We start from the raw sequence: 22530 nt of genomic DNA on the forward strand, positions 1-22530 counted from the left end.
GGTACTAAACAGAACGGAAAAGTTTGGAAAGAGTCATTTGTGTTTCCTTCGTGGCAAGGAGAGATAGAAACGGGAACAATGGGAAATAAGACAAACAGCGAGAAAGACAACAGGACGGGGAAACTATCCTTAGCGGATTATGACATTATTCAGTTATTCTGCAGAAAAGACAAATGCTGGAGAAAACCCGTTCTTTTCTGCAGCATTTCTGCATAATGTCATCTTTTGCCGAAGCGGCGTTTTTTTCTGCAGCAAAACATTTTACTGCAGTAAAAATTGAAATCAAGAATGCTGCAGTAAAACGGTGCTGTTGTTTTATTGCAGAAAACCTGTTTACATTTTTTTTTCTGCAGCATTTTGTACTGGCTCTTGGCGGATTATGACATTATTCAGTTATTCTGGAGAAAAACCGAAATGCTGGAGAAAAACTGTCTTTTCTGCAGCATTTCTGCATAATGTCATCTTTCGCCGAAGCAACGTTTCTTACTGCAGTAAAACAGTTTTTCTGAAGCATAATGTTTACTTGGTTTTCTGCAGCATTATTGCGATTAACTTTTTCTTCAGAATAGTCTGTGACCGTTTTTCTGGAGAAAAACGAACGACCTTATAAAGTAGCGTTTGTATTCGTCGCCCCATGGGATAGTATAATAGTTTGTAACTATTGGCAATTCTGGATGAGTCCATCTCTCGACAGAGGGGGGCTCGCGTGCTCCAACATTATAATGAGCCAGTACAAAATAATAATAATAAGAAGAAGAACATTTATATAGCGCTAAATCAAAAACTTTCGTTAAAAAGGCTTGCTCTAAGCGCTTGACATCTAAACTAAAACGTCATTCACACTCTTTACAATGATGTACAAGAACTTCATGTCGCACTCTTTCATTCAGTATAGCACCATTCACACAGTTGTTATTCTGTACAAGACAATAAGTTAGTCTAACATTTAGAATGTTCATAAGATGAAAACAAGAGAAAACCAGACTGATTAAAACAACTGCTTAGTGCTAACAAAGCATGAATCTTAATGATAACGTAATACATGTTTAACTGTTAAGACCATAAAAAAACCTATATGCTAAAATAACTTCGAACTTTTAAGAACTTCTTATAAGATACACAGCACATCTAGATAAACACCAGAATGATAAAACAAAAGGCAACTCGTTAAAACTATTAAATGCATCAATGTCTAAAACACGAAAGACTCAAATATAAGATACACAATTCTCTAGAATTGTTTATTAAAACTGAAACCGACCTGCTCAAAGTAAACCATACCCACCCCCTCCCTACCCACCCCAACCCTCCTCCTACACTAAATACTAATTATTTCTACTCTTAACTTCCCAACTACACGTTATCCATAAACTATGCACAGGAACATGTGTGTCAGCAGAAAAAGTGTAAACAGGTTTTCTGCAGTAAAACAACAGCACCGTTTTACTGCAGCATTCTTGATATCAATTTTACTGCAGTAAAATGTTTTGCTCCAGAAAAACCCGTTGCTTCGGCGAAAGATGACATTATGCAGAAATGCTGCAGAAAAGACAGTTTTTCTCCAGCATTTCCTTTTTTTTTTTCCTTTTTTTTTTTTTTCTTTTTTTTCTTTCCTTTTTTTTCCCCCTTTTTTTTCTTTTTTTTTTTTTGACAAGCACATCATTGTGGGGCTTTTAATCAATAACATGCATCCGTCTACAATGTATCATCATTCATCCATCAACATTTGTAATGAATATGTAAATGGCAAGTATACAAGACATATCTATATATATACAACATTAGGACATAACAGACAGACGGACATGTAACATCCGTTCTGAATAATGCCAGAATGCTTAAGAAAACGTGTAAACAGTTTTTCTCCAGTAAAACAACATCACCGTTTTACTGCAGCATTCTTGATTTCAATTTTACTGCAGTAAAACTGTTTTACTGCAGAAAAAAAACGTTGCTCTCGCGAAAGATGACATTATGCAGAAATGCTGCAGAAACAAACAGTTTTTCTCCAGCATTTCTGTTTTTCTGCAGAATAACTGAATAAAGTCACTATCCGCTAAGGATAGGAAACAGCGTGCAATACAAGCTCTCTTCTTGTTGTCCCTTTTCTAATCTGCCCACCCAATGCTGCAGAAACGAAGGGTATTAGGAGCATGCAGCTTCTGTGAAATTAGAAGTCCACATCATGCAATATTAAAGCGGAAGGCTTAAGAATGTCTCTGGAGAAACTTGCAATCCGCGGCGGGAAAACAGCGTGTGACTCCGAGAGCCTTTTCAATAATAACGAGACATGGTAGAGACAACGTGCACAGAGAATATATTATGTGAGTAGTGACACTGCCCTGCGTGTTGACCCAAGAAAACGAGTATCTAGCCAGCATTGTTGTTGATTGTGTGGGTAACTCTCTCTCTCTCTCTCTCTCTCTCTCTCTCTCTCTCTCTCTCTCTCTCTCTCTCTCTCTCTCTCTCTCTCTCTCTCTCGCTCTCTCTCTCTCTCTCTCTCTCTCTCTCTCTCTCTCTCTCTCTCTCTCTCTCTCTCTCTCTCTCTCTCTCTCTCTCTCTCTCTCTCTCTCTCTCTCTCTCTCTCTCTTTATTCAGCCAGTTGGTTTTGAATTTTTCACAACGAAATACTTAATCAAGTTCGCGATATGATATGACTAACAAGGAAAGGGGGCGGATGGGGGGGGGGAGGCTGCATAATGTTCGCTTTTATAACATTTGTATACTTGCAAAAGGGGAGGCAGAAAAACAGCTAGTGTTAGCTTCTTTCAAAGTGAATAATTTTTGTATTGGTGGCCGATCCAACAAGCAATAAATCAAACCCAGGACTGCAGAGAAAACCATGCGCTAATTGAAAACCGTCTCTCGAGACGGCAGCTGCAGGAGCTTGATGGTGGAAGCCATTGCTGACATTTTGTCTGAAGCAGTAGATTTGAAATCGAGGTTTTGTTTCGCTGGACGAAACTCGGATTTCCCATCTGCGGACTTCATTGAGGTAACTTGCAAGAAAGACCTGAGACTCCTGAATTATCCAGGAGCGGAACGAAGCCTGTAGCCTGCGAGATTGTGTCTGACCCGTGGAGGAGACTGAAGGATTGTAAATTGACAACGGCTGAAGGGGACGATGACCTCCCCTGACTGACTGACTTTCCCACCGTGGAGTTAAAAACAAAAGAGAGAAGGAAGGACAGATACGAGGAGACAAGATGGCGTACGCTTGAAGTAGGCTGCAGCCGTGAGGAGTTTGTGACAGAGAGCCGCACGATGGGGCGGGGGGGGGGGGGGGAGGTAGACAGTCACAGTAAAGTTACCTTCACAGTGGACCGTTGTACACAAGCGTTTGAATATACATTTTCGAAGTAAAGGCAGCGAAAGAGGGAAGATTCATAATTTGGACAACAACATTGAATTATTAAGGATATGTTTTGTCTTGGCGGTTTATTAGTGATCGCCCTTCATATTTTTTTTCGTTGTAGTTATTGTTGTTAAAATAGCTATTTCTGCTGCGGTGTGGTAAGTTAACATCTCTATTAGCAGTCAATTTGCAAAATTCATGACTTCTGTTCTTTAAACTTGAAACGCAATTGTAAGTAAGGGATCACAAGTCACTCAGAGAACTCTTTTAAGTAAAAAGTCATGAAACAAAAATCCCTTAGCAATTTAAAAATGCTTGAGAGGAACTTCAATCTACACATATTAATAACTCTCTGTCTCTCTCTCTGTCTCTGTCACTCTCTGTCTGTGTGTGTCTCTCTCTCTCTCTCTCTCTCTCTCTCTCTCTCTCTCTCTCTCTCTCTCTCTCTCTCTCTCATCCGACTCCTGGCACACAGGTCAAAGCAGAGGTTATAACTTGTGTTAACTTGAGTGCACGTGTACCCAGCAGGAGGGGGGTGATTCGGGTCAGAAGTGGGGTAAGCACTTTGGTCTTCAGTCTTTGGGTTATAGCTTTCCGAGTGGAGAAGATGCCAACATGAAATTGCACTATGCTCTACTATTTATTGTCCTTGTCTATCGGACACGAAGAAGGAAAGCTACAATCGCCCCAGGCCATATATACTCTTTGTTTCCTGAGCCTGGACCATTGAGACGGTTACCTCATAGATCTGTTCATTCTTCAGTTTGTCGGTGTCAAAAGTTATAAAGCGCCATGAGACTGCCATTTGGCGGTGAACAGCGCTATAAAAGAATGTTTTATTATTATTATTATTATTATACCCCCATTCCACACAGCCGTTCTAGGTCCCGTTCCCGTACCAACCAAGGACTGCTGCCACAACAATGGAACGCTGCGCAAACGGCCGTTTTTTGGCATCTTTCAGCAGCGTCTGACCATAGTGGCAGCCGTCCTTGGTCGGTAAGGGAACGGGACCTAGAACGGATGTGTGGAATGCGGGTATGACAACTCAGTGTGTGAGAGCGCTACCGTAGCGTTACCGTTGTTTTAAGTTCCTTTAACGATCCAAGCGTTCCGTTACCGATGGGTTGAGGTTCCATTACCGTTCATTCTGATCGGGAGGGGAATGGCTAAAAATTTGAACATGCAGCCCAAACTCAGCCGTCCCTACCGACCTTACGGCCGTTCAAAGCAGTTCCGTTAACGATCAGTTACGTTCATTGCGGTTCTCTCCCGATCCCTCCCGTTTGTTTGTTTGTTTATTTGTTGCTTAACGTCCAGCCGACTACGCAGAGCCATATCAGGACGAGGAAGGGGGGGATGAAGGGGGCCACTTGTCAAGCGATTCCTGTTTACAAATGCACTAACCCATTACTTGTGTCCCAGCAGGCTTTAGTAAAACTAAATTAATACCTACTGGAAGATTACCAGTTTCCAGTATGTTAAAATAGGCTTAACCTATCTACTGCTGGACTTACATCAGAACACTAACAGATTAAACTATACATGAATCGCGAGACAAGCGGCAAGAGAAGAGATTTTTGGAAAAAATACAGGTGAGTGAGCAAGAAGGCAGAAAAAAGAAAAGAATTCATGAAGAAAAAGAGAGCATGACAGGAAAGAGGAACCAAAAATCGACCTAACAGCAAACTAGAAAGCTCCTGCGGTTCCAAAAACAGGAGGGGCCTTTAATTTCATAACCGCAGTGCCCCACTGCGGGACCGATCCCTCCCGTGCCCGCACCGTTCCTTGGTCGGTACGGGAACGGGCCCTAGAATGGTTGTGTGGAAAGGGGGTATAAGACTCGACCACTTGGCTTATGGTGGAGACAGCTGGAAGATCTCTGGATATAATTGAAGAGGAGTAGTCTTCCTTTTAGAAAATGTGTACTCTGCCTTGCAGATTAGACATTTGTGCTGTCGGGGCTGGGTAACGGGAGTGGAGGGTAAGGGGGTGGGGGGTGGGTAAGCGAGGGGTATGAGAGACGAAAGAGAAAACTGGACAGGGAAAAGTCACTGCCTGAAGTATTCAATAAAGCCACACACAAAAAAAGAAATTACCACATATGCAGGTTTTCAATTCATATTTTTGCAAAGTATCTGCACAAGCATGTGTGCCTCTGTGAGTATGTTCGTGGCTGCTTTCATGGGGTGCCTGTATCCTCCGGAATTTAAGGATTTCTTTTATCTCTCTTTTTCTGACACTGTTGATTTAACGTCATTTTTACAGGACAGTTTTTTTTCCTTTCAGTTATAAGTTGTAGTATTTTGACCATATTGTTTTAGGACAAGTAGAGCTCGTTCACCAACCGGCACGGTTGGCCTAGTGGTAAGGCGTCCGCCCCGTGATCGGGAGGTCGTGGGTTCGATCCCCGGCCGGGTCATACCTAAGACTTTAAAATTGGCAATTTAGTGGCTGCTCCGCCTGGCGTTTGGCATTATGGGGTTAGTGCTAGGACTGGTTGGTCCGGTGTCAGAATAATGTGACTAGGTGAGACATGAAGCCTGTGCTGCGACTTCTGTCTTGTGTGTGGCGCACGTTAAATGTCAAAGCAGCACCGCCCTGATATGGCCCTTCGTGGTCGGCTGGGCGTTAAGCAAACAAACAAACAAAGCTCGTTCACCAGTAGCAAAGACTCACTCAGTCCGTCAGTGTGCCTGAGTGTGATGGAGGGGGGGGGGGGGGCTCTCCCGTGACCGGCCACCTGCAATGTACGGACAGGTTTGCACTGGCCCAAGGGTGTCCGTTCATGAGAGGGACTGCTGTAACAGCAAAACTAGTGTGATACATAAGTAATCAATTTATCCACTTGACTATATTCACAATAGGGACCTATCACTCTTCTTTGCATGTTTTTATGCCTACGGATTTTCAAATACTCTGCAACACATGTAACCCAAATTCAACATGTGCCCGTACAATACCGCTTCATTTATGAAAACATTGCTTTCGCCATGTTGATTTTAAGCATCCAATTTTCTTGTCCTTTCTGCGTGTATTCATGGCGATGGTGTGCGTGGTACTGTGATCCGTTAAAGTGCGCTGTCTCGCTCAGTACCGCCGACTTCAGCACTAGAGGTTTCTGTCGGGGTTACCCCACCCTTAGCTCCTGGTCAGGGACCTTACCTGGGAGCACAGGTAGCAGGGGTTTTAACGCGCCTCTTACCCGCGTGATGAACCCGTATGAGCACATAGGGCATTTACTAGTCAACAGTGCCACCTGTTAACCACCCCGCTCTGATAGGAACACCGCCAGTTGGTCCAGGACAGCTTATTCGTCCGGGCAAGCCCGACTTATATCGCTGCAATCCCTTATATCTAAGGGACACCCCCTATCCGCCACCTGGGGACCCGCCGGGTTGGGGATGGTCGCCCCGCCACCTAATTGGAGATAGCCTGACCCCGGCTTGTCCTTTCTGTCTTTGATTGTTTTTTGGGGGAAAGGGGGGGGGGATCTACATTTTGCTGGTACAAGTTACGTACACAGGGTGACATTCAAGTGACATCTTGAGTCGCCACTTGCCCAATATTAGACTTCACACTTGCCCAATATTAGACTCCACATTTGCCCAATATTAGACTCCAACGGAAAGCAGCTGCCGTTGTTGACTCTGCCTACACCTTAGTTTCATCCTGATCACAAAACCAAACCCGAATTAACGAGCCAACACCAAAGCCAATGTAACATTGGCCTAATGCGTATGCACTTCGGTGGGGGTTTCGAAAGCTCTGAACACTGTTTCGTCGGATTTCAAATGATCCACTAGATGTCTATTGTGTTTGGAGGTCAGCAAACCTTATTAAGTGTGTGAAGTTTCAAAATTCCAGCTTAATACACATCCGAGAAATTATAATTTATATGCGGCCGTCTGGTTGGGCCAACACTGCTGTATGACTCTCCTGAATGCTCAATTGCATGACTCCTCAAACAGGCCAACAAATAAACTAGCGGTCGAGTTAGCGACTACCTGCTCGACAAGAGAACCTGGAAGGCTGCAATCTCATCACAGACGAAGAAAACTGTACGCAGCATGCCAGAGGGCATTAGCAACTTCCTGAGTAGACTCTGAAGTAACGGGCACGCGTTTCATTACTGTCTAATTAATTCCACGGATCCCCGACCCCCCCCCCCCCCCCCCCCTTTTTGTCAATTTGCTACGTGTTGGGTCCCTGTGCCGTCAGCTTCCTTAATCAGATTGAAAGTTGTGAAATAATTTGCACCTTTCCATGTAGTTCAGAAGATTCTTCTGGATGTGCTTCCCTAAAGGCTTTGATAAAATAGGAAGCAATGAAATTGGCCTGAAGTTATTAGGGTCAGACACATCTTTATTTTTAGGAAGTGGAACGACCTTTGCCGTTTTAAATGCATCAGGAAAAATATTTTGTTCAATGCAAAGATTATACACATACGTTAGGGATTCCACTATGTACGGAAGGGCTAATTTAAGCAACGACGGGGGGATTTTGTCAGGCCCCATGGATTTATTATTCTGAAGGTTTTCTATAAATTTTCCAACTTCATGTACGGCAATAGTTAAGATAGAGAATGAATCTTGTGATTTCAATAAATTTATAAATGCAAAATTCTTTTAATCTAAACAACAGGGAGTACCCACCCTCGACTTCTTCATTTACATTTTTACATTGTTTCAATCGATCAGCCAAACACAGAAAGTGCTCATTAAATTCGTCAGGAGAAATGGCGCTATTTAATCTGCTATTTCTTCTCTGGGATTTACCTAACACTTCATTTATGGCTTGCCAAAGCGTGGCAACATCCTTTTCGTCTTCAACCAGTTTATGAAAATGATTTCTTTTTGCCTGGCGTAGAGAGAGAAAGAGAGAGACCTACACGTACGTCTTAGTGCGTCTGATCCTTAAGGGCAGAATATACCTGCGCAGTTTCAGCGGCACAGACGACGCACTGCATATTATTGATGCTGCGATAGGGATTATGACGAGTACTTGGCCTGTTTTCCTTTCACACAACGTGTAGCGGGCTGGAATAATCTGCAGTGCGTCGTCTGTCCTGCTGAAGTTACATAGGTGAGCGCCGGGCCTAAAACCAAAAGGGCTACAGCACACAACGGGAATACTCAGCTCACAGGCCAAATGTAGTTAGTGTTGATAAAGCAAAAGCACAGATTGTACAGTCTTTGGTAAAAGTACCTGGGTTGCAAAATGTTAACAGCGTTAGACTACTGCAGATATTGGAAATACTCAGCCAGTTCTGATAAAGTGAAAGTACCTGGGTCGGAAAATATAGAGACCGTAAGGCTTCTACAGTTGTTGTTGTTGTGGTTGTGGTTGTGGTTGTGGTTGTTGTTGTTGTTGTGGTTGTTGTTGTTGTTGTGGTTGTTGTTGTTGTTGTTGTTGTTGCTGTTGCTGCTGTTGCTTTACAATTTGTTGTGTTTTCTTGTTTTTTATCCGAATTAAAAAAACAAGAAAGGTAGTAGGTTGTTGGAACGTTTGTTATTGACAAAACAATACATTCACAAATATATCGACCCAACGGTCTTTACAGTGCACAGACAAACAATGAGGTTGTTTTTTTTTTAAGAATGTTTTTGGATTTACCATACGAAGTTGACCAATAGAGCAACACGTCTTTCAGATGAAAACTAACAGGTAAAAAAAACTGTTTACTCTCTGCACCCGGTTGTCACAGGAGGGAAATGCGGACGTCATGAGGTACCGAAATAAAATTGTTTACATCACTGCTCCGACGCTGTGCCTGTAACGTGCGTAGAACGCAAATATTATTTTTCCGTTTCACATCTGTTCCATCTAAGAGCACATTAAAACTTCACTAAGGCCCGATAAATGCACATAAAAGCTATGCATGGGTTTCCACAGACACCCGAATAACACATAAACATTTATCTTTTTGAGTTCATAGGTATTTATGGTTAATCGAATATTTGAGAGCAAGCAGAACTTCAACCCAGGCAGGGAAGCCGATTGGAAGAAACCACAAAATAATCATACACAAGTATGTCTTGTAAGTGGAGTAGTAACACGCGTCTAGTCTTAAAGCAACAAGTAACACTTTCACAAGTACACTATCTTAATTACACGACCAAAGGCGATCTATCAAAAATTCAGTTTCGCCAGTGTAAGCAATTGGTCAGTGAAACATAATGATAACAGTTGAAAAGCTTGTAAAGATATTACAACTTAAGCGTGCAATGCAAACTGAAGTTTAAGAAATATGTTGCTGCTGAAAGGATCAGAATGTTTATGTCTGTTGGTTCTGATTCCTCATCTCGGCTTAAAAGGATAACCGTGTCCCCAAAACGGTCTTTAACTGCCCCATAAAGTATATAGTTCGGTTAGCGGCTTATGATTATGTCAACACACGCTGGGAATATATTAAAATTAGTGTTTGCTTGTTCAATTATAAAATTTGAATGGCTGTGTTTGGATCATCTGTACAGACTGTCTTTGCTTTTGTAGACACCCCTGAGAGCGGTGAATATTGCACGAATTTGCAAGATCATAGATTTGAGGGCCTAAACAAGCAAGGGTTTCGTCTGCTAGAGTTCTGGGTGATTTCCAGCACTGCAAAACAAATAAGTCTGTGAACAGAATCGGGACTTAAACGCTTGCTTCACAAAATCATTCCCCAATTTCAATTGACGTAATTAAATAGCGTGGCCACGGTCTATTCTCCAGTTTATCGTTGCAGGTGTGTATGAATTACAGCACAGCAAATGTCCTTTGGAGTTCTGAAGGTTAAATTCGCAAACAAACTAATTCAAAATGCCTTCCTCACCACTGTAAATCTTTAAAAGGCTGACTGTGATGTACGTGCAGTTTTGGTTACGAAGCCACATGTGTTGAATGTCACAATCATTTCGGCTTTTTTATAATAATTCTTCAGAAAAAAAGAAATACTGGTGCTATTTTATTATAAGGCTGCTTTGTTGATTTGTGTGGGTGGGTTTGTTCTTTGTTTCTTTGTTTGTTTTTGCCAGTGCTTCGCTTAATTTGAAGATGTTCCCTCAGCTGATGCAGACGACACAGGAGTGAAAAACTAGCGGTTGCTAATAAGAGAAAATCCGCATATAGAATGTTTACTAAAACTTGCATGGAAGCCGTTTTGAAATCGTGATATACACCCCACCCACTCCAACCCCCTCATTTGACTTAAAAACAAGGAAACTTATCTTTCTTCCAAAGTTCTGACACTGGCTGGCCCCTTCTGTGACATTTAATTTTTAGCTGTTTTCCTTTAGAACTCGAGTAACCTGGCTCAATTGTTGACCAAAATAATGTCATTTTCAAAAGGCACAGATTCCGACAATGCAACTGATATACATCTCCTTTTACACAGTAAAAAAGAAACAATAGCTTTCTCTTTGATATGGCAGTTTGTCACATGGCGGTTTTCTATTTCTTCCAGAAAATCTAGTTTCTTCCAGAAAATCAAATTTCCTAAACAAAATATCTTGTTTCTGAAAGAAAATATAGTACAGCACTTTTTTAAGCACTTCCACAAGTTCCAGACGCCAGTCTGTATTGCCTTCCGTCAAATAACCTTGGACATCAATATTCTGGATCCTTTGATGCTCCTTTAGCGATTTTTTTTTTATTTGATTTTTTTTGGTTAACGCCCAGCCGACCACGAAGGGGGCGGTGCTGCTTTGACATTTAACGTGCGCCACACACAAGACAGAAGTCGCAGCACAGGCTTCATGTCTCACCCAGTCACATTATTCTGACACCGGACCAACCAGTCCTCGCACTAACCTCATAATGCCAGACGCCAGGCGGAGCAGCCACTAGATTGCCAATTTTAAAGTCTTAGGTATGACCCGGCCGGGGTTCGAACCCACGACCTCCCGCTCACGGAGCGAACCGCCTTACCACTAGGCCAACCGTGCCCCTTCAGCGATTAATTACATTCAAAAAATAGTTGAAGTCAACAAAGTGCATACATTCGACCATGTTCGTGTCTGCATCACATTCGCTGCAGCGATGTCTGGAGTATCCGAGGAAGGGAAAGATGTGTGGGCGCATATTATTCAGCTTGTCAAATCCTGTCACCCCCATCCGTTCTACTTCTATGCTTTTAGCGGACTCCTGCACTACTACCAGCCCCACACAATCTTATAAATGAGAACCTTGATCAAATAAGGTAGAGCGCAATTATAAGATCTGAGAAACAAAGGGGCGTAATAGCTCTAAATGAATACAGCATGAGCAACAACAGTAATTGATAGTTATGCAGAACCAATCCCCTGGCGCCTGAGAGAATAGCAAGCAATGAAATAAACAAGCGACTTTCATCCTCAAAAATAGGATAATTGCAGCAAACTATTTATGTTCTTCATATTGTAACAGATGAGACTTTAACCTGAACATTTGCAGATCTAACTTTCGTAATGAGAAACATGCGATACAGATCTAAAAGTGTTCTTCGTCGACGCACGTGAAGGAACTCTAATTTCAAGGTCGACAATGACTGGAAGACTTGTGGACAAATGTCATGATATTAACTGTGTTAAAATGTACTTACCAGAAAACCACTGCACAGTTCGTAGCAGGATACTTTCGTTGACCAGTTCATATAGTTTTTATTCGGAATCGCGTTTGTATCATGAGAACGCGATCGATACGAACACAATAGAACATAATCTTCTCCTATAAATAACCTAAAAAGGTTCCAAGCGGCGTAAAATTCCTGATTCTCTTCGACGACGCCATTTTAGATGACGTGTTACACGAGATCTCATCGGGAAAGAACGATGAATGATTGTTGTTTTATACAATGTGCATGTAATTATTACTGTATGCATTTTAGAATTGATTCATTATTGATAAGATAATGATTGAGTGAAAGGAAATTGAGATTTAGTTAGGTAAGACAGGGGCGGATCAGTTGCTTTGTAAGGGGGGGGGGGGGGGTGCACTTTGAATCGAAAGTGAATGTGATGGGCGCGAAGCGCCCGAATTTGCTAGGGCATGCCCCCCCGGAAAAAATTTTGGCTCAAAGAAGCAAAATGGTGCCATCTGGTGTCATTTGAACTTATAAATGGTCAAAGAATCAGCTTTCCAATTTTTTTCTTTTTTTTTTCTTGCCCCTGTAAGATAAATTGTTTGTACGTTGTTAGAGGTTACCTAGAGAAACGTAAACAAACACTTTCGATCGCCTTGACTCTAAGACGATCGAGAGTGTCGGTTCGTTGCTAAAGGTACGAGACAAACCAGATGAGCAAAGAGAAGAAAGGTATGTTGTGTATGTTGTTAGGACAGGTATTCGGGTAACGTAGACAAACAGGGGAGATCGTTATATACGATCGAAACGTTAGTGGTAGCTAGAGGTAACAGTTAAACAAACAAGGAAGGGGATAGATAGAGAAGGGAAAGGAGAAATCGGGGCTATGCTGGACTGGACCTCCGCCTGTGACTGGACTATGCTCTACTATGTTATGAGATGCGGCTATACTGGGCTATGCGGCTGTGCTATGTTTTATGCTTATGGTCTTTGACTACGTCTTCTTCTGGGTTCGGAGCAGTTTAACGGACAGAGGGAAATTCGGAGCAGTTTAACGGACAGAGGGAAATTCGGAGCAGTTTAATGGGCAGAAGAAAATCCGGAGCAGTTTAATGGACAGAAGATAATTCGGAGCAGCTTAAAGGAGGAAATTCCGAGCATAAGATGAAGTTTTAGCAGTCTAACGATGTGGGCGGTCAACCAGAGACTATAGAGTATAGTCTCTGGGTCAACTGACGTTTTCCTGGCTGATTCATTACCAGAGATATTGTATGTCATTCTTACTGCTTTATGTGTGAATGAATGTTGCCCTGAGATACGAATGTATTGCCATGAGATAATCAGATAATTAAATCTGAGTCTTGAAACCTGAAGTGTGTGTCTTCTTTTATTCATCATCATCACTAACATTTATTTCACACATCACAACAATCAAAGAGAGCAATCCGCTTTCGTTACAATATGTATCTACACTCTCTTTAAGGTTTTGTCCAAATTACAAACGAAGATGGATCACAGGGTTTCATGTGGGATAGTCAGACAAGCCTTTGTGGTTTTTTAAAACACTGTTTAATAATAATAATAATAATAAAACATTCTTTTATAGCGCTGTTCACCGCCAAATGGCAGTCTCATGGCGCTTTACATTAGACATTAAAATTTAACATTTTACATATAAAAAGTTTTCTCGTAAGAAATAACATACAAGCATTAAAAACAATTCATAGACAACGACCACTTCAAGTTATATAAGATAATCTAGAAAAATTGTTTTTAAAAAGATGAAAACAAACAAACACGTAAGATAAGTAATAGACACATAGTTACACACAAAAAGTCTGACAATAAAACAGAACTCACATAAAAGCGTAAAAATCGAAAACAGAACGAAGATGTAACAGAGACTGTGGGGCAACAAATCAAACAACTAACAACAGGCATACTGTATTATACTGTAGTAACCCGTTCGGCATAACAACTAACAACAGGCATACTGTATTATACTGTAGTAACCCGTTCGGCATAACAACTAACAACAGGCATACTGTATTATACTGTAGTAACCCGTTCGGCATAACAACTAACAACAGGCATACTGTATTATACTGTAGTAACCCGTTCGGCATAACAACTAACAACAGGCATACTGTATTATACTGTAGTAACCCGTTCGGCATAACAACTAACAACAGGCATACTGTAATATACTGTAGTAACCCGTTCGGCATAACAACTAACAACAGACATACTGTATTATACTGTAGTAACCCGTTCGGCATAACAACTAACAACAGGCATACTGTATTATACTGTAGTAACCCGTTCGGCATAACAACTAACAACAGGCATACTGTATTATACTGTAGTAACCCGTTCGGCATAACAACTAACAACAGGCATACTGTATTATACTGTAGTAACCCGTTCGGCGTAACAACTAACAACAGGCATACTGTATTATACTGTAGTAACCCGTTCGGCATAACGGTGTTTTCATACAGTCTGAAAGGCCACTGCAACTTTTACCTCAAGAGCAGGCATGAAATTCATGAACGTGTATTTATTACTTGTTTTAGTTTAAGACCATCCAGTACAAAAAAAGAACGCACAAAGAAATACACAACAAGTTTAGATTGGAATGACGTGCACACTGAACAGCAGTTAACATTTGAGCAACCTAGCAGAACACTACATCGGAGAGATTTTCTTCTTCAATTAACTCTTCGGTCGTAACACGAAATACTTAAATTATTTAATCGTTGAGTAAACTGACATTTTTCTCTGAGCGACAGCATGGACTCTACTTCGTCTTGGTAATTAAACTTTGAATCATGCATGGAGGTCTGTCATTATTTGAAGACACAATTGAATACGAGGAAAATTCCATCGACCGAATCTACAGAACATCGTCCGAGTTACGGACCCAACTAGCGAAAACACAAATACACAGACGAACCCTGGCCGGGTCATACCTGAGACTTTAAAATTTTACAATCTAGTGGCTGCTCCGCCTGGCGTCTGGCATTATGGGGTTAGTGCTAGGACTGGTTGGTCCGGTGTCAGAATAATGTGACTGGGTGAGATATATGAAGCCTGTGCTGCGACTTCTGTCTTGTGTGTGGCGCACGTTATATGTCAAAGCAGCACCGCCCTGATATGGCCCTTCGTAGTCGGCTGGGCGTTAAGCAAACAAACAAACAAACAAACAAACAAACAAATACACAGACATGTCTTGGCCCCTTATTGGCACCTACACAACTTCATAGCAAGACTCGAGGGAGGGGAGGGGGGTGCATTATAAATTTGTAAAAAGGATAAAAGCCTGGCAAAAGAAAACGAAAATGTACTACCAAAGAGAAGAAAAGATTGCAACAAAAACAAAAGATACGAAAGGCATACCATTCCATAAAATGTAATAGTAGCATACGCATAAACTGGGTGAATACACCAACCAGCCATACCAAAATAACGAAACGTTCGTGTTGTTTTGCTGAAAAATATCTCTACCGAGAGGACAAACAGACTCTTGGTAAAAAGAAAATGAAACTGTAAAGACGCATTCCTTCTCGTGCAAGCGGTCAATCAAGTCTACCACCACAAAATCTCTCCTGGCATTTTACGTGTGAATAAATAATCCTCCCATTTGGACACATACCAAAATTCGACAGCCTGACCGCTCTCTACGCTAAGTGGGATTTTTCGACATTGATTCTGTAGATTAACATATACATTGTTAACGATATAAATGTATAACACAAATAACACTGCGCATAGAGAGCAGCCAAACCATGCTTCTTCTTCTGTGTTCATGGACTGGATCTCCTACTTGAGTTTTTACGTGTAGACCATTTTCCCCGCCGTTCAGGCAGCCACACTCCGTTTTCAGGGGAAGCCAAACCATTGATTTTTGGTATGTGTCCAAGTGGAAGGTGGTTCTAATCATAATCATATGTAAAAGTCTAGACATATCTGTGGTGATGATAGAGCTTACAACAAAAAAGAGATGGTACATAGGCTTATAATAATAAAAAATTTGTGACCCTCCACCACGAAATGAGTCGCATGATTGTCACCTCGCGCGGTTCTGCGCTAGGCTCAATGTAAGTCCGGGGAGTGTCTGGTAACAGTGTGAGGGTCACCTTAGTCACAGGATTATAACTCAAACAGTTTTCGCTCTTTTCTAAAATGGTTTTCACCACTGGATAGAGCATAACAAAATCTTTAGGAAAATGTAAAAATATGAAAATCATGCAAAGGTGACATGCGACTCATTCCGTCGTGGAGGGTCACTTTATAATGAAGACTTTAACACGCGTCCAGCCTACCACATGCAGCCGTTAACCTCCTTCTTTCGCCCGCCTCCATAAATATATATATATATATATATATATATATATACATGTATATATATATATACAGTAAAACCTCCCATTAACAACCTTGAAAATGTCCAGAAAAATCGGTCGTAAAAAGGAGGGATCTTTATTGGGAGTTTGGGAGGTATACTTTTTTTTCACTGTTGGGCAGTTCAGTCTTGAAAGTTGTGTCCGTTATCCTATTTTTGTTCCCATTTGATGTGCATATGGATAAGCATGATGTACGTGCATATACCAGCGCACACACGGGCAGGCATAACACAAACACACACACACACACGCACACAGACACAGACACAGACACACACATACACGCGCGGTCTCATAGGTAAAACTCGGTGATTGACCCCGGGTAAGAAGGTCAGTGTCTGTAAGCTGGGACAGGAAGATTTTCCTCTCAGACATCAAAGGAGACCTCCCAAGGTAAAACTTGCTCATTGGCAAGTATGGGTCATTGGCCCGAGGTCTCAGTTGGTGAGCACACACTCACAGAATACGTAGCAACTCGTCCCTGCTATAGTCACTTCAGTAGCCTTCGCAGTAGGGGAGGTCATGAAGAAAGTCATCCAGAAAATGCCCAAACCTGCAGGTGTGAGCCATGATTCAGCGGTCATCCAGCACTTGCAGAAGAATGTTCTACTCATGAAGTATGAGAATGACAAGCTGGAACAGTACAGCCGCCGTGAAACTTTGAAGATTGTAGGTGTGAAGGAGGAGGAGGGCGAAGACATCGAGAAGAAGGTTCTCGACATCTTCAAAGCTACTGGTGCCGATGTGTCTGCCGACGACCTATCAACAGTCCACCGCTCAGGGGACCGCAAAAGGAAAGGCCGCCCAGTCCTCGTTCGATTCATCTCGAGAAGGAAGAGAAAGGAGGTGCTCCAAAAGAAGAAAACCTTGAAGGACAAGAAAGAACACGAAGGGATCTTCATGTTCGATGATCTTACGACCCTGAGGGCAAGAATGCTACACTACATCAAGAAGAAGGTGCCAGAAGTCGAACACGCGTGGTCAATCGACGGCAGAATCCACTGCACCAAGCGGCGACCACCAGGCCTCTCCGACAGAGACAGCCCCAGGAAGGTCATCGTCATCGACAATCCCGACGATCTTTTCAAACTGGGAGTGGATTCGGTCGACTTCGAGGACCTCGGCCTTGCCAGCCTACTAGCAGAATAGGAACCCCCTGGAGGTATCATCGGCAAACCGAAAGTTAGAGGTTACGGCCCCTCCAGCAAGCAGGCAGTTTCGAGCGCCTGTATCTCTGCCAGAGTACAACCCCTATGCACCGAAACAGACCCGGGAAAAGGCGAAGATAGCACGGGATTTTCGGTCACTAAACCATCACAGAAGGGCGGTTACCCCATACGGGTGTCATGCGAGGTTGGGGACACGCGTTCTCCCCACCCACGCACATATGTCAACAAATACAGTGCTGTAACCAGCTGGCTAGCAAGCGTTGGTGTCAGAGACAGTGACAGTGCTAGCGAGAACAAGGACTCTGCTGGTAACAAGCGCTCCAAGGATGTTGTGTCGCAAAGTAACCAAGTAAGTAAAACCGGACTGTTGTGTGTTGACTTTATTGGTGTTATACCCTATGATGGGAACGATAAACAAAACATCATGCCAGAAGAGCATGAAAGAATCATAAACTGTGGTAAAAACAGCGATAGTAAGCCGTGTTTACAATTGACAGATAAGATAGTGCTAAAACAGGATGAAATGACGGACACAATGTGTGTTTTGGAAGATGAGAATGCAAAGCCAAGTATTAATGCACACATGAAGAGTGAGTCTGAAGTGAAAGTAGGTCAAGTGGAGGAAGAGTGTGAGAATGATGTTGATGCAGAGTGTTTGTCCCAAGACGAAAACAAAGTGCATGATGTTGATACGGATTGGGAGTCCGAGATGGCTGTGTGTATGTCCCAAGATGATAACAATGCGCATGCTTATGATGAAAAGGGACGTGAGACTGATGTTGCTGTGTGTTTGCCCAAAGATGAAAACAATGTACATGTTTTTGAAGATAAGAGTTTGGAGACCGAGGTAGCTATGTGTATGTCCCAGAATGCAAACAATGTTCACTATTTTGATGCCAAGGTTTGTGAGAACGATACTGATGTGTGTATGACCCAATATAAAAATTGTGTGCATGATTCTGACAGTAAGGGTTGCGAGAATTATGTTGCTGTGGCTATGACCCAACATGAAAACAGCGTGCATGCTATTGAAGATAAGGGCTGGGAGAATGATGATGCTGTGTTTATTCCCCAAAATGAAAATAATGTGCATGATTTAGAGAATGATTGTGAGAATGATGTTGTGTGTTCGCACCAAGAAGAAAACAATGTGCATGAGTTTGAAGATAAGGGTTGTGAAAGTGATGAGGCTGTTTGTATGTACCAAGATGTAAACAATGTGCATGACTTTACAGATAACGGTCGTGTGAATGATGGTGCTGCAGGAATACCCCAAATTGGAAATCATGTGCATGACTTAGCATTTAACGGTGACTGGGGTGATGATGGCGGTAAAGAGGGAGGCGAAGAGAGAGTGGTGAAGGTCTGTGGTGATACTGATGATGTTGATGTTGTTGATGTGTATACAAATGCCTCTGATGTTTATATTTTGCATGACTCTCTGGATGTTGGCAATGCGCATGAAATGGATAATGTTGTTGTAATGTCAGATGTTGATGTTCACTTTGACTCGTTAGATGTTGAGAATGTATGTAACAAATCTACTGTTGAAATAGATGTACATAATGGTAATAGTGAGATTGGAGATTCCTTTAGTACTGAATATAGTATTGAGGATAACCCTGATATACTCTCATGCTTAGCGCTTAATGTCTGTGGAATCACTTCAAAGCTAAAATTTCCTGAATTTGTCAAATTTATTGCTAAATATGACATTATTTGTTTTAGCGAGAGCAAACTTGATGATGTTGATGAGATTAACATTCCAGGATACATAGCATTTTATAAGAATAGAGGAAAATTTCGCAGAAAATCAGGTGGTGTATTAGTTTTAATACGGGAAGTGTTTGCTAATAATATAACTATTTTTGAAGAAAAAAAGCTGTCACATAAGGTAAAAGAAGAGATGAAAATATGGTATAGATTTTTGGATGTAGAAATGTGTGAGAATGCGCTATTTTTTAAGTTAGATAAGAAAATACTTGGCCGTGACACCCTTTTCTGTGCTTTATATATTCCCCCAGAAGGATCACCTTACCATAATAAAGATGTTTATGCTGAATTAGAAGAGGTGTACATGCAGTTTGGGGTAGATAATGATTATGTCTGTCTCTTAGGAGACTTAAATTCCCGCACTGGTCATCTGAGTGAAATGTTGTATGAAGATGATCAGCATTCAGAAGGTTTTGTTGATAATGACTTGTTTGACTCTGATGAGGTTGGTACTCTAATAGGTGAGCGGGCATCACAGGATAATAATACTAATAACCTTGGTTTTAAATTGATTGATTTTTGTAAAATGACTGGCTTAGTTATTGCTAATGGTAGAGTTGGCGATGATACAGGGGTTGGTAAATGCACATGTAAGGATAAGAGCGTTGTTGATTATTGCATCTTGTCAAAAGATCTGTTCTCGAAAGTTAAATATTTTTCTGTGATGGAATTTTGTGAAATTTATTCTGACGTACACTGTCCTGTTGTTTTGCATTTATTAAAACAGAATGAAGTACGCGCTAATGATTGCCTAGCAGACGATGTGAAAAACCCCAAAAATGAAGATTTGCTGTCTAAAAGTAGAGAAAAGGGTAACAAGTACACAAAACCAAAATGGGATAATAACAATGGGACCAAGTTAGCTTTTGTAGTTAATCTGAATGAGGATGATATTTATACTGTTGAAACTAAATTACAAGATATGCTAGCTACAAGTGAGAGTACGACAACAGATGACGTTGATAGTGTTACTAATAAGATTTGTGATATTCTAAATTGTTCTGCTGAGAAAATCGGTGTAATTAAAGAACAAAAAGTTACGAAAAAGCCACGTTCAAAGAAATTCAAACTCCAACAACCATGGTTTAGTGCAATATGCAAAGAGAAAAGAAAAATATTTTTACATGCGAAAAATAAAGCAAGACGCTTTAAAAATGCGTTCAATGAACATGAAAAAAAGAGTGCTTTTAATGAATACAAAAAGACAATAAAAAAGGAATGCAAGTTGTATCATAATGAGTTCGTTAAAACTTTGAGAAAGTTAAGAAGTAATGACCCGAAAGCATACTGGAATCTTCTAAATAAAAATAAAAATAAAAAAAATAATTCCAAAACTAACTATCCAACTTGTTCGGAGTTTTTCGAACATTTCAATAAACTACAAGAGTGTGATGAAAATGAAATGGATGATAGTAATGAACCTTTAAATGAAGCAAGTAATGAATTTCTTAATGCGCCTTTTACAAAGGAGGAAGTTATCAAATGTATAGACAAGCTGAAAAACAATAAGGCATGCGGTCAAGATAAAATAATTAATGAGTATTTAAAAGCGTCGCATGATAGAATGATTGATATTTATGTATTGTTGTTTAATGTTGTTTTGCAGTCAGGAAAGGTTCCAACACAATGGGCTGTAGGCGAAATTATTCCATTGTACAAAAATAAAGGCTCCCAAGCTGACCCCACAAATTATAGAGGAATTACTATACTCAGTTGTTTCGGAAAACTTTTCAGTGCAATTTTAAATGCTAGGTTATCAAACTTTTTGGAGAGTAATAATAAATTAGGTCAAGAACAAACAGGTTTCCGCACAGGTTTTTCAACACTAGACCATGTTTTTACTTTGCATTGTATATTAAATTTTTTTCTCAACAAAAAGAAGCGACTGTTTTGTGCATTTGTAGACTATGAAAAAGCGTTTGATAAAGTTCACCGTGCATTTTTATGGGAGAAATTAGTTAGTTCTGATGTTAATGGGAAGTTTTTAAAAACTGTAAGAAATATGTACGAAAATGCCAAGTCTTGCGTTAAAGTTAATAGTGAGTGCTCTGGATATTTTCCCAGTTTGTGTGGAGTTAGACAAGGGGAAAACTTGTCACCGCTGTTTTTTGCTCTATTTCTAAATGATCTAAAGCCTTTTTTGTTGGAAAACAGTAATGGTTTACAAACTATGTCAAGGGAGGCTATTGTGGTTGGAATGGAAGATACTGATGTAAATGCTTTGTTTCAAATGTTTTTATTACTGTATGCGGATGATACTGTGATCTGCTCAGAGTCTGAAAAAACCCTGCAAGAATGTCTAAACAAAATGCACGAATACTGTTTAAAATGGCGTCTAAATATTAATGTAAACAAAACGAAAGTTATAGTTTTTTCCAGAGGTAAAATTAGAAATAAACCATTGTTTACGTATAATGACAATTCAATCGAAGTAGTGTTTGATGTAATGTACTTGGGCCTTAAAATTAATTATAATAATAAATTTTCAGTCGCACAGAAGAATCTATATGATCGTGCCTCAAGGGCAATGTTTGTTCTTTTGCGTACGTGTAGACAATTGTCACTGCCTGTGGACATACAAGTTGACCTGTTCGATAAAATGATTGCTCCAATCTTACTATATGGATGTGAGGTTTGGGGTTTTGGTTCCTGCGAACTTGCTACTAAACTTCAATTACGTTTTTATAAAATTGTTTTCAAACTAAAAAAATCAACTCCAAATGCTATGATATTTGGTGAACTTGGAAGATATCCACTAGATGTTAATATGAAATGTAGAATGCTTTGCTATTGGTATAAACTGATTAGTCCTATTCATAAAAACAAATTTTCTAGTATTGTGTACTGCTTTACTTATAAATTGTATATCAACAAGATGATTGAATCTGATTATTTATGTTTTATTGAAAAAACCTTAAATGAAATTGGTCTCCCTGGCCTTTGGACTTCTCAAGAAAATGTTCAATATTCAAGCGCATGGTTTAAACAGAAAGTAAAAAGAAGCTTGTATGACCAGTATATCCATAAATGGTTTACAGAAATTGGAACAAAAAATATGTTTTGGAATTATCGAATGTTTAAAGATATTTTTGCATGTGAAGACTATGTCACACACCTGCCATATCAGCAATGTGTTGCAATGATGAAGTTCAGAACATTAAACAACAATTTGCCTGTACAGAAAGAACGTTACCTTAACATCCCGAGGTCAGAAAGAACTTGCACCAAATGTGTATCACAAGACATAGGTGATGAATTCCATTATTTATTTGTCTGTGATTTTTTCAA

The 22530-nt window shown here is 40.7% G+C and overlaps 1 long non-coding RNA gene across 1 annotated transcript in view; it reads left to right on the forward strand.

The window, feature by feature from the left end:
- The first annotated feature begins 324 nt into the window (after window positions 1-324).
- The window catches only part of LOC138959325 (uncharacterized), a 282799-nt gene continuing 260593 nt past the window's right edge, over window positions 325-22530 (forward strand). Inside the window, exon 1 of the long non-coding RNA XR_011453688.1 lies at window positions 325-1035. This is a non-coding gene — a long non-coding RNA (uncharacterized lncRNA). The remainder of the gene's footprint in view (window positions 1036-22530) is intronic.

The sequence above is a fragment of the Littorina saxatilis genome, linkage group LG2 (genome assembly GCF_037325665.1).
Source record: "Littorina saxatilis isolate snail1 linkage group LG2, US_GU_Lsax_2.0, whole genome shotgun sequence".
Taxonomy (NCBI): domain Eukaryota; kingdom Metazoa; phylum Mollusca; class Gastropoda; order Littorinimorpha; family Littorinidae; genus Littorina; species Littorina saxatilis.